Genomic DNA, 12,865 nt, shown 5'->3' on the forward strand with positions numbered 1-12,865 from the left:
GTGTTAGGCTCCTAAAACTGCTCTCTGTTTTTGCCTCTTCAGACCTAGCAGTAGTAACAGCTCCCTACTTGATTTTGCTTGGTGTGCCTCACCATCTCCAGAGAATTTTTTTTAACTCTAACTGCATCTTTTAAAATTATATCATCATTAAAATCTCCTCATTTACCTCTTTTGAGTGAGGTACCCATTTAATATCAGACCCTAAGTAATCAATACTTAGTTCCTCTCCATAATTGGAGCAACATCATTCTTACCAAGTGTTCTGCTCAGTCTCATTTGTAGGACCAAATCTGACCTTCCACCACGGGTATTAAGCAAATCCAATTTCTCTACCTTCTCAGACTTCGCATCAAATCTGTTCTTAGGTTGATGTCCTTAGGTTCTGGACATAAGCCAATGGGGCTCAATGTTATGCTTGTTTTCTGGGAATCTAAGGCAAAGACTATGCTTTGTATCTTTGACAAAAGTAAACAGATTTTGCCTTGATCTTGAGGTCAGACCTTTATTATGTTCCTTAATTAATTGCAATAAATTGATTCCTTCTTGATTCCTGTTGAGTCTTTCACATGGTAACCTACCTAGCTTCAGACCCTCTAGGACTAGGAAATGAAGGATGAGTGCAGCAGCCTGGAGGCTTTGTCCAATGGGATGACTGATCCAAATGCAGTTTTCCACTAGTCCTTGAGGCCAGGAGAAGCATACCACTCATTATTAATGTTCTTCAGGTGTTTTAAAACATTCTAAACCATCATTGATATGATGTTTAGAGAGACAAGAATAAAGGGTTTGGAGTGGAAAAGCCTTCCCTCCACTCGCTAGCTCTTTCCTTAGCTTTTTGATAATTACTTGAGGCTATTTCCTTATTGTCCTCTGGTCACCATTATTTTATCTACTAAAAAGCCAGTCTCATGAATCTTTTGAGTGTGTCAGGATGATAACTTGGTCTATTTGCCTTAAAGTTCCTTCTTCAGCATTTTTTTGCAGTCCCATCCTTCTTTACCAGTGAGCAACAGTGAACATGTACATTTATTTTCCTAGCTTTAACTTTCAAATGAGATTTTTGCAAACCATGACTGAGAAAATAGATGGAAAAAGAGAAGTATGAATAGACAAAACTTGTTTTGATCATCAAAACACAGATCCATAAAGAATTTCAAACATTAAGGTACACTAGGTTCATGAACTTCTGCAAGGTTGGTATACTTCTGTTGGAAAGCCAGTAAAGGTGAAGGGTATTAGAACCTTAAAGTCTCATTATTAGACAGAAATCTGTATGCACCACTTTCTTCTAGAGATGGAAGATGGTGAATGCAGACACCATAATAAGCAGGGACTGCAACAAGTACCATTGGATATGCCTATGCTGTGGCCTCAAAATAGCACATTCAGGTTTCTCCAGAAGGGCATGAGAGATAAGAAGACAATGGAAAACATCTTTTGGAGAAACATTGCCTGTGATTAAGTCAGAGTGGACTGAAAACATCTCATATTGCGTAGATGAAATCCAAGGGTAGAGGGCAGAGTGGAACAAGTAATACTTCAAATCTTTCCAACAGAAGGACAACCATCCAAGACCAGAACATTTCAGTGGATTCTGCTGGATATGGACATAATGGCCAACAAGCACATGCTGCCTGTGTTTCTTCCCACTTGACTTAGTAGTGTGTAACCTTCCCATCCTCACTCCCCAAAAGCTTATGTACAACCTCAACCTAGGAGGGGGATTCTATACAGACTACTGATTTTTTTCTGCTATCAGTTAAAACAACATCCTAAAGAATGCAAATTATTAAAAACAATTTATATGTCTATATATCAAATTTGTAGTTTATGAACTCTATTCCAGTTACATGACGTTTAAAAGAGATAATACACGTGAGATGTCAATTTGAGATTTTGAAGCTTTGTTAAAAGATTTAATAATAACAAATAGAAAGTATATATTTGTTGACCCTTTTGAGTAAACTGACTTTCAAAAATTATTCTGGTGTTGATTAATATCTTTACCAGACATAATTTGTGACCTATGCACCAACTGTGCATTCCCCTTTTTGTTCAAGTATCCATCCAACTTCTCTGGCGATATCATTCCAGGGAGAGAGGCCTTGGTGATTCATGATTGATTGAAGCTGATCATGGTGAACCTTTTCTCCTCCAAAGATTGGCTCTTATGTGTGCAGATCATTGACAATGAGATAGAGCATTACTTGATTGTGGGACTTTTGGGAAAAGTGTCCTTTACTAAAAATGAGACTTGTGAGAGGACAGTTGTTTGTCTCTGAATTTTGCCACATAAACATAATACCTGTAAGAGGAGTAGACCTGATGATGCCGGCCTGGAAAGACTAAGGGGCTTGAAGTTCTGCCTTAACCAGTGCTGGCAGCAACTGTCTCAGAGAATTTATTTTGAGTTGATACATTCATTATTTTTAAATCAAGCTGAGTGTGTATGTGAGGGTGGGGAGGGGGTTCTGTTATGTGGAGCTAAAATCATCTTGAATTTTAGTTTTAATAGCATATTTATGACTGAAAATAATTTATCTTGAGTGAAATATATTCTGCAATTAAAAATTCCATTTTAAGATAATAACCATTGCTATTGTTTGTTCTTATATCCCATAAAAAGCTCATGTATTAGGCAATGCAGCAATGTTCAGGGGTAAATGATTAGATTATGAGAACTGCAATAATTTGTATGGATTCTTGGGTCATAACAGTAGCAGACATGGTGTGGTTGGAGGAAGTTGGTCACTGTGGGCATGGACTTTTTCTATATCCATCCTTGGATCCTTTCTCTCTCTCTGCTTCCCAGTGACCATGAGGTGAACAGCTTTCTTCCACCATGCCCTTTAACCATCATGTTCTACCACATTCGGGCCCAGAGCAATGGAGATGGCTGATGATGGACTGAGTATCTGAAACTGTGAATTCAAAATAAAGTTTTTCTCCTCAAGTTGTTATTTTCAAACCTTTTGGTCACAGTAACCAAACACTGGCACAACTATCCTGTGGTTTGGCCAATGGTATCAGGGCTGAGCTAGTCAGAAGCAAAAAATTTCTGTCCATAACTTGGTATGAGCTTCCTTGAAGGATGATTTTAATGGTTATATATTAGAGAAGAACATTAAAATGAATCAACATCCCAAAACTTATCTAATTTTCTAGGAATTACACTCATTCAACCTTATCCCTTGGAAGCCTGGAAAAGATTTCCCAATATGCTCAAAGAAGGTAGTTTTACCCTCAGATGTAGACAGGAAAATTTTAAAACAATTAAACCTATTTGGTCCCTTTTACAAATTTTTGCCTGAGGGAAATTAGTCAATGGAGGGAAACATTTTAGAAGGTACACAGCTTTAAACAAAATGTCATTGTTAATGATTTTCTATCATCATTTTAACACACACTTCTACAGTAATTGCTGTTCTCTGACCTACTGGTCAAATGGTATTTATCAGTTAGGAAAAATTATGTCTCTGTCACATATTAATAAAGCATGACACTGTATTTTCTAAATCACTATTAATAATTTCAGGGATAAGTCACAAGAAATAAGTGCTATCAAAATTAACTGTGCCCATAAAGTCATGTCCAATTGCATTGCTTTATTCTTGGCAATACTCCACAAGAAAATGAGAAAACAAATACCAAGAGTGCTAAATGTATAGCATAGTTGAAATAACTTCTAACACCTAGCCAAATGATAAAAATAAGATTTGACACCTTAAAGTAATCAGACTGGTGGAGGATCTGTTGCTAATGCACACACACTCACTAGAAAATGAAAATAACACTGACTATGAGAGACTATAAATGAGAAGAGATCCTCTGGAATTAAACTCGTGGGAGGCTAACTCCTTCTGACAGCACCAGTGAGATCCTCCTGGCCAGGAGATGTTCATTTAAAAATTTTTCAATTCCTATTCATCCAATGATGTTTCATAATTTGAGGTTTTACCATGCAGAACGAGTTACTTAAGACAACTGTAGTTCATAGCTTCTGTAAGGAATTCAACTTAGAATCTTTCCTGTCTTACCCTCATAGGGGAAATCCTATAAATGCTCTGAAAAATAGGAAATCTCATAGAAAATAAGGAATTGAGAGTGAATGGATTTGTATCAATGATCACAAATGCTGATCCTCAAGCTAGGTTGGTAAAAATGGAAATGTGATTATCATGGATGATTTTTAGGAGCCATTGATGATATGCATTCCCTCTGTTGATGCTTTGTATCTGCAGCTGTATCATTGAACTGAAAAGCCTCATGCAAGTAATTCTGAAATTGTGCATGGAGAAATCGTTTAATTACTTATTGTTGATGGATGTCCATGCTTTATATTGCTTATTTCAGATTCATTGTCTGTCTCTGCCTCAATTTGTAGGCAATCGACCAGGAAACTTTCATACTATAAAGTTTTCCTCTTGAAGCCAATAATTTGAGTGCACAGTTAAGTCAAAATGGTTAAAGAGCATTTTCTGAGAGACAAGTCTTTGGAAGGCACACAGGGGTCAGAAGTCCTAGGCAGCCAGTTTGAGTCTACTATGGGTTCTTGGGTGCATCTGTTTTTCTCTCTCTGGGTCTCAAACTCCTTATCTGATAAAGAGTGATAGTAGTATCTAACTCATCAGACTGTCAAATGAAATTATGAAATCAGTCAGTAAACAGTAAAATGTTCTAGGTGAGTTGTTCTGTGTATCAAAGGAGCCATGATTTTGTAATCAAATAATTAGTAGAATTGGGTCGATAATAAATTAGTACATTAAAATGTAACAACTACCTCAAGAATCTTAGGAAGAATTATTCTGTACAATGGCAAAATTTTGTCAATGTATGAACATCTTTTCCTGACTCAACTGCCTGTCCTTACTTTGTTCATGAAACTTTTACAAGTGCAGATTTTCTCCATACTATCACATGTCATTTTAGGGTTATTTTTATGTCCTTCATATATACACCCCCAGGTTGGCATCTCAATAATTCACCAGGCACTGTTAGGCAATTGTAAGCAAAATAAGTTACCCCAATAACAATTGCTTCATTCAATTGAAACGATATTAAAGATTTGTCATATATACCTAAATGTAGAGAAATATATGTATTTATACATAGCCTGAAATAAATATGCATTTGTTTAATAAACATTTATTATACTCCATGGTCATACAAATTGAAGCAAGTTTACCAGGTCCACATGAGCTCCTTGAATGAACAAGTTGCTATATATTAAGACTTGACTTCCTATGATCATATAAATTTGTTGAATTAGAGCTCTACAAAATGCAAAATCCTTTAGGGAAAAATGCTCTTACTCATTGCTCTTTCTAGCAGAAAAGAGAATACTTTTGTCTAAATTAAGTATAATTTCTACTTAATTTATTACTTTGTATTGCAATTTGAGATACACTAAGCATGAAATCATCCCATAAATATAAATTCTCTTTTACTCTGGATGTGACAGAGTGGAATAATGTTGGCTATTTTTTTCTGAAGAATCTAAAAGATGGAAAATGGACTGAAAATTGGCCACACACTTTACTTTCTAAATGGAAGGTTTATCTATTTCCAAAGTTAAAGGCACAAGGAGTAGTTAAAACTGAACTCAAAGTGAAATTCCTTTTTTCTATTTTGATAACTATAGTCAGAAAGTTTCAAAAAAAAAGAAGTCTCTAGAATTGTTTTTATACTTTAATCTTCAATAATCTGCAATCAATTCATACTGTTATTTAGATCATTTAATATTTATATCCAGTCCTTAAATTTTCCTTAAAAATTTTTTAAAAAACAGTCTAATTGGGAGGTCTCGGCATGTAATGTCAGGATACTTGATTGTTGTAACAGCAGTTGAGCTGTTTTTCCTCCTGCTTATCAGATTTCTCGACTAGGAAAGAGTTAAATTAGATCTGATTTCTGTCCTTAGGAATGCAAGAACTCTTTTAACCACAAGAGAATTGGGGTTTGCATGGAATGACAATTGTATATGTTTAGAATTATAGGTAGAGAGAAATACAAAAGGAATCCAGAATTAAGTCAGGTAGTAACTTAGTGAATACATTCAAATGGTGAAAAAAGCTACAGAGGGGTTACAGACATCTATTGAAATAACCCAGGTGAAGTAGCCAAAAAGCTGAGAAAATGATTAGGTAAAGACAGAGATTTCACCAAGGAGATGTGGGCACGAGTCAACCTATCTGAAGGGTGTAGTCTTAGAGTAACAGGCACAGCCCTTAACCTTGGAAATACCCTGCAGGCATTAGTCCATGTGCCCAGAATACTGTTGGCACCACCCGTCTCTTTTCTGTGCCATCCTTACTGACATTGCAGGTTTCAAACATTCATCCCATTGTCAAGTATCTGTATTTGTCTTCTGTCTGTTTTTAGTCTCTCTATAATTTATCATTTCTATCTGTACCAAGATTAGATTTCTAAACATGAGTTGTCATTGGTTCTTTTTAGTAATAGATGACAGTAGATTCCATTTTGACACAATTATACAAGCATGGAATATATCTTCTAATTCAGACCCCATACTTCTCTTTCCTCTTCCTTCTCCCCACCTTCTGTTCCCTTCCCTGTGTTGATCTTTCTACCATTTACCCATAGGCACGTGTTAATTAATTTCTTGTGGATGTACATGATGGTGAAATTCTCTGTGGTATTTCATAAATGTACATAGAAAATTCATATCAGATTCATTCCACTGGCTTTCTTTTTTCCATCCCTGCTCCCTTTCCTTCATTCTCCTTTGTCTACTACACTGAACTTGTATCCTCCCCATCCCACCACTTACTGTGGGTTAGCTTCCACATATCAGAGAAAACATTCGGCCTTTGTTTTTTATGGGGGGTTGGCTTATTTCACTTAGCATGATTGTTTCCAGATCCATCCATTTACCAGCAAATGTCATAAGTCATTCTTCTTCATGGCTGAGAAATATTCCATTGTATATGTATACCACATTTTCTTTATCCATTTATCTATTGAAGGACACTTTGGTTAGTTCCATAGCTTAGCTATAGTAAATTGTGCTGCTATAAACCTTCATGTGGCTGCATCACTGTAGTATGCTGATTTAAATCCTTCGGATATATAGTGGGGGGTGTGATAACTGGGTCATATGGTGGTTCTATTCCTAGTTTTTTGAGCAATCTACATACTGCTTTCTAGAGTGGTTGGAGCAATGTATGAATGTACCCTTTTCCTTAATGCACCCCAAATAAAATGTCACCAGATATCCATGTCCACTACCATCTATTCTCAAGCAATTATTCAGTCTCAGTTTCATTTCATACTAGACATTTATACCCACCATCTATTCCCAAGCAATTATTCATTTCATGCCCCTATCATCTATTTTGGGGCCAGAACTTCTCACTGAGTTGCCTATTGGCCACCTACATCAAAAACATCTGAAACATGTCCTATTCATTCTCACACCTCCCAGAGAAGCATCCCTGGAAGCCACATTTTGAACAAAGTTATCTGGATAACTTTCATACACAAATCTGGTAGTTACATTGGATAAGTCACTGTCCTGCCAACACTCTCTACTCTTCAGTTCTGGTTGTCTTAGTCTGTTCTGGCTGCTCTAAGAAAACACCTTAGACTTGATAATTTATAAATAATAAATTTATCACTTACAGTCTGGATGTTGTGAAGTCTAAGATGAAGGTGGCTGTAGACTTGGCATCTGGTGATGGCCTGTTCCTCCTGATGGCTCCTTTTATGTGGTCTCATGTGGTGGGAGAGGCAGGGTCCCTTGGACCTCTTTTATATGGGCAAAAATTCCATTCATGGGAGTAGAATTTTAATGACCCAATCACCTCCTGAAGGTCCCACTTCAATACTACTGTGTTGAGGATCAGTTTTCAACACAGGTTTTGGGGGGAATGCAGTCTGATCACAGCACTGGTCACACTCTTTCTGCCTACATTTCTTGTCCACCTCCCTATCTGATGATCAGTATGTTTCTTCCACATTTTTGTGACTTATAATACCCACCTGGGGGGTATTAATTGTTTCCTTCTCTCTAAACTCTTTGAAGACAGGGCTCAGATCTCATTCACAGGGGTATCCTCAGTCCCTGTTATGTCACATTCTCTTGCGCTTTACAGGTTCTCAATCAGGGTTCATGCAGTTGAGTTTTTGAAGTGCTCTAAGCAGGTTGAAAGCAAAGATACTCTCAGGTCACAGGAGAACATGAAATTAACTCGTGCTGAGTGTGTATGGCAAGGACTTCTTTGGTTTACTTTTATAATGTTTGAATTGCTAGATAACAGAGAAGTCTCTGGCTGAAATTATCAGTACCTACTCCTTAGGAAATGAACATGAATGTGGGTAGACTTCAGAAAGTAGAGAGTCAAATTGGACATAATGGTCTCTATATTTTCCCTTTTCAATATTTCACAACTTGATGTGTACTCTAAGCATTCTTTGATTAAATCTATATGTAATTTGTAAATTTCTTAAAGGTTATTTTAAAGTAAATTTGCACTGAGTTGGGCTTTGAAGAACAACAAGGACTTGAACAGACAGAAATCATTATTCAGCCTAGATAAAGAAAAAAAACAATAAGTTTGTAAAGCAACAGGTGAGTTAAAGACATACTTAAAAGAATGCTTAGAGAGGAGCTGACTGGTGAAAAACTAGTTATTTTTCCAAGGGAGCTAGTAGGCGTCAGCTGTGCTACCTTACCTCTGAGATGAAATGTTCCCCAACTCTTTGACAACCAAAATATCCAGCATTATGACTGGCTAAAAGATGTTCACTCCTGCATCCGGCTTTTGGGATAGAGTTGAGTGTAGAATTGGAAGGAGAAAACAACAGCAAGCATGCTTTCTTCTACACTCACTCCCTGCCACCCAACCCCCATTATGTATCATCATCCACTTATACAGGAAAACATTTGACCTTTGGTTTTTTGGGATTGGCTTATTTCACTCATCATAATATTCTCCAATTCCATCCATTTATTTGCAAATGCCATAGTATTAGAGGGAGGGGGATATGAAAAATGGTGGAATGAGACAGAAATCATTACCCTATGTACATGTAAGATTACACAAATGGTATGAATCTACATCATGTACAACCATAGAAATGAAATGATGTACCCCATTTGTATATAATAAATCAAAATGCAGTTTGCAAAACATAAAAAAATAAATAAGTAATTAAAAAAAGAATGCTTGCTTTCTTTCTGCTGCTTCAAGTAGGCTAACTACTCCCTCTAATATTCAGAGAAAGCAAGTTCCATTTTTTATTACAACAATAGACAGAAGGAATCTTTTTTGCAATCTCTTTAAAATAGTGCCATTTTAAATCTAATCACTTTTATTAAGATGTAATTTTCAAAAGTTTTGTGTTTGAAAAAATAAGTCATGTTTACCACTTAACTCATGTTGTATAGGGATATCACATTAAACATAGGGATGTGTGTGTATCATTTTGATGGTACAGAGAGAGAGAGAGAGAGATGATGCCTTTAATTTCCTTTCTTATAGTGAAATTGCTATGATTTCTGTGACCATAATATATATGCATATAAACAAATACATATAGTAATTAAATATTCATCATGTTTGTGAATGTGAGAGGAAGGAAATAGATTTTTTTCCAACAAAAATACTAGCAGTATAAAAATCAGGATTATTACTAGTTAGTACCATTTTTTGAAGCAAACATGTACAATAGATAAAAGAATTCTTTGGTTAGCAAAAAATAATTATTTTGAAATTTTCTAAAGGGTTTCCTTTAGCTTCTTATGCAACCTCTAATTTTTCTGTCACAAGTTTTGCAGATGTCTATTTATGGAGGAAAATACATAAAATTTGTATATATAAAATAAGAGCAATTTATTTTTATAAGTGTATTTCCATCAGTGACCACTCATTAACATGCTAATGATCAATATTTAAAAACAGCCAAACATTTCTCATAAATAGCTATTTGATTTTAAATCATTTCTATTTTATTGTACTTAACTAAAACTTTCTTTAAAATGAACTAGATGCCCTTAAACAGATGAATGGATAAAGAAAATGTGGTGAATATACACAGTGGAATATTACTCATCCTTAAAGAATAATAAAATTATGGCATTTAAAGGTAAATGGATGAAGCTGGAGAATATCATGCTAAGCGAAATAAGCCAATCCCCCAAACCAAAGGCTGAATGTTTTCTCTGGTGTGTGGATGCTAATTCACAATAAGGGGTGGTGGCGAGGGAAGAATAGAGGTAATCTGGATTAGAGAAGGGAAGTGGAAAGGAGGAGATAAAGGGATAGGAAAGATAGTAGAATGAATGAGACTTTACTATCCTATGTGCATATACGATTACATGACTGGTGTAATTCTACATCATGTACAACCAGAAGAATGAGAAGTTATACTCCATTTATGTCTGATGTGTCAAACTAATTAGAACAAATAAAAGACAAATAAAATAAACTATTTTATAATTTTCTGTTCATGTTTTCTACTTAAAATTAGTACACGTTTTAAATTAAGAATTAATATAAAGAAAAACAAAAATATTAGAAGAAACAAAACATATGCCTAAGGTATGAATTTGGTCAAAATAATTTCTAGATTTTGTTCTTTCACTGCTGGATTAATTTATTTACAAATATGGTTTCTAGCCTTTATTTTGTCTCAAGCACTGTGCTAAGTCCTAATATCACAGGATTGATGAAATACAATAGCTAACATCACTATGTTCACAGTCTATCAAGGGAAACAGCACATTTTAAAATTATGATGATAGATCATGGTCTATGTACCAGAGAAATGTGCACATAGCTGGCTTTCCCAAGTGCAGTTTATGGAGTATTCGTGGGAATATGGGCTGTCATGAGATTTCTGTTTTTCCAAGGCAACTAATACATAACTAAATATTTTGTGCTTTAAAAAAGAGGGTTTGATGGAATCTGAGGATGTAGAGAGTTTGGGCAGAGATTCAGTGAAGGTACATGATATGCTCCTGATTCAACCAGTCGGTTATTTTTTTTTCCACTCAACTCAGCATAGGTTTTGTCTATTATGTAGTCTTTTTCTTGTTGCTGCTGCTGTTGTTGTTATTGATATTATTATTATTATAGCTTTATTTTTATACATAGTGGTTGGATTCATCCCTGAGAAACTCATAAGCATGGAAATTGATTTCAGTTCATGATTCCCCCTTTCTCTCCCCCCTTTCCTTCCCACTCTCTCTCCTCTCCCCCCTTCCCCTCCCTCTACTTTACTAGACTTCCTTTAATTCATTTATTAATTTGCATTTGATTAATTCTTTATGGTCCTGAGTTATATTTATTCACTCAAATATATTTTGATGAATATTGATGTATGACTCATATACAATAAAATAGATCCATTTTAAGTATATTGCTCAACAGATTTTTTAAAAAGGCAGTTATCTGTCTGTATCTGAGAAGGAATTATTCAAGGACCCCCACAGATACCAAAATTAGCAGATACTCAAGTCCCTTTTATCATAACATTTACACATAACTTACACACATTCTCCTGTATACTTTAAATCATCTCTAAATGATTACTTATACTACAATGTAAGTGCTAGGTAACTACTTGGCTATAATACAGTGTTATGCTATATTATTTAGGGAATAATGACATTATTAAATACCTGAACATGTTTTGTAAGTTTGCAGTTTTTCCCCAAATATTTTCAAGCAGTGGTTGAATCCACACATGAAGAACCCTCTGATGTGGAAAGCCCACTGTATACACACTGTATAACTTGACCACAATCAAGATAGAAAACACATTCATCACCTCAAAGACACTTCTCCCACCCCTTTGCAATCCATGAGTCCCCCTCTCTCCCAGGTCATCAGTGATCAAATGTCTCTCACTACAGAGATGTGTCCTAAAATGTTGAACATGTTTTCACATGTTTATTGATCGATTGTATATCTTCTTCTGTGAAGTTTCTGTTCAGTTCCTTAGCCCATTTATTGATTGGGTTTTTTTTTTTTTTTTTTTTTTTGCTGTGCTGGGGATCGAATCCAGGACCTTGTGAATGCAAGGCAAGCACTCTGCCAACTGAGCTATATCCCCAGCCTGGTTATTTTTTTTTTTTTTTTGGTGTTAAGTTTTTTGAGTTCTTTATAAATTCTAGAGATTAATACTTTATCTGAGGTGAATGTGGTAAAGCCTTTCTCCCAATCTGTAGGCTCTCTTTTCTCATTATTGATTGTTTCTTTTGCTGAAAAGCATTTTAGTTTGAGTCCATCTCATTTATTGATTCTTGATTTAACTTCTTGTGCTTTAGGGGTCTTGTTAAGGACATCAGGTCCTCCACTGACATGGTGAAGATTTGGGCCTACTTTTTCTTCTAGTAGTTGCAGGGTCTCTGTTCTAGTGCCTATATTTTTATTATTTTAAAATATCCCATATCCCTCTTTTTCCCTGATAATGATTTCCCCCCAAGGTCCACTTGTCCAGTTTTAAGATAGTCATGAATGCTTTTCTAAGCCCAATGTGGTATCTTTTCTCAACCTTCAACTATATGTGTCATTTATAGAAAACATAGAATTGGGTCCTGCTTTTTTAACAATCTCTGCTATATAACTAGAAGGTTTAGTTCATCGACATTAAAAAAAATTTGGTTGCTGTAGATGGACAGAATACCTTTATTTGTTTATTTTTATGTGGTGCTAAGGATCAAACCCAATGCCTCACACATGCTAGGTAAGTGCTCTGCCACTGAACTACAGCCCCAGCCTCTAGTTCATTGACATTTAACACTGTTATTGACATGGCTGATTTTAATTATATCATCTTTCTATTTGATCCCCAATTGTTCCTTGGTTTATTGTCATTGTTATGTCACCATTTTACTGCA

Source organism: Sciurus carolinensis, chromosome 1 (genome assembly GCF_902686445.1).
Source record: "Sciurus carolinensis chromosome 1, mSciCar1.2, whole genome shotgun sequence".
Classification (NCBI taxonomy): domain Eukaryota; kingdom Metazoa; phylum Chordata; class Mammalia; order Rodentia; family Sciuridae; genus Sciurus; species Sciurus carolinensis.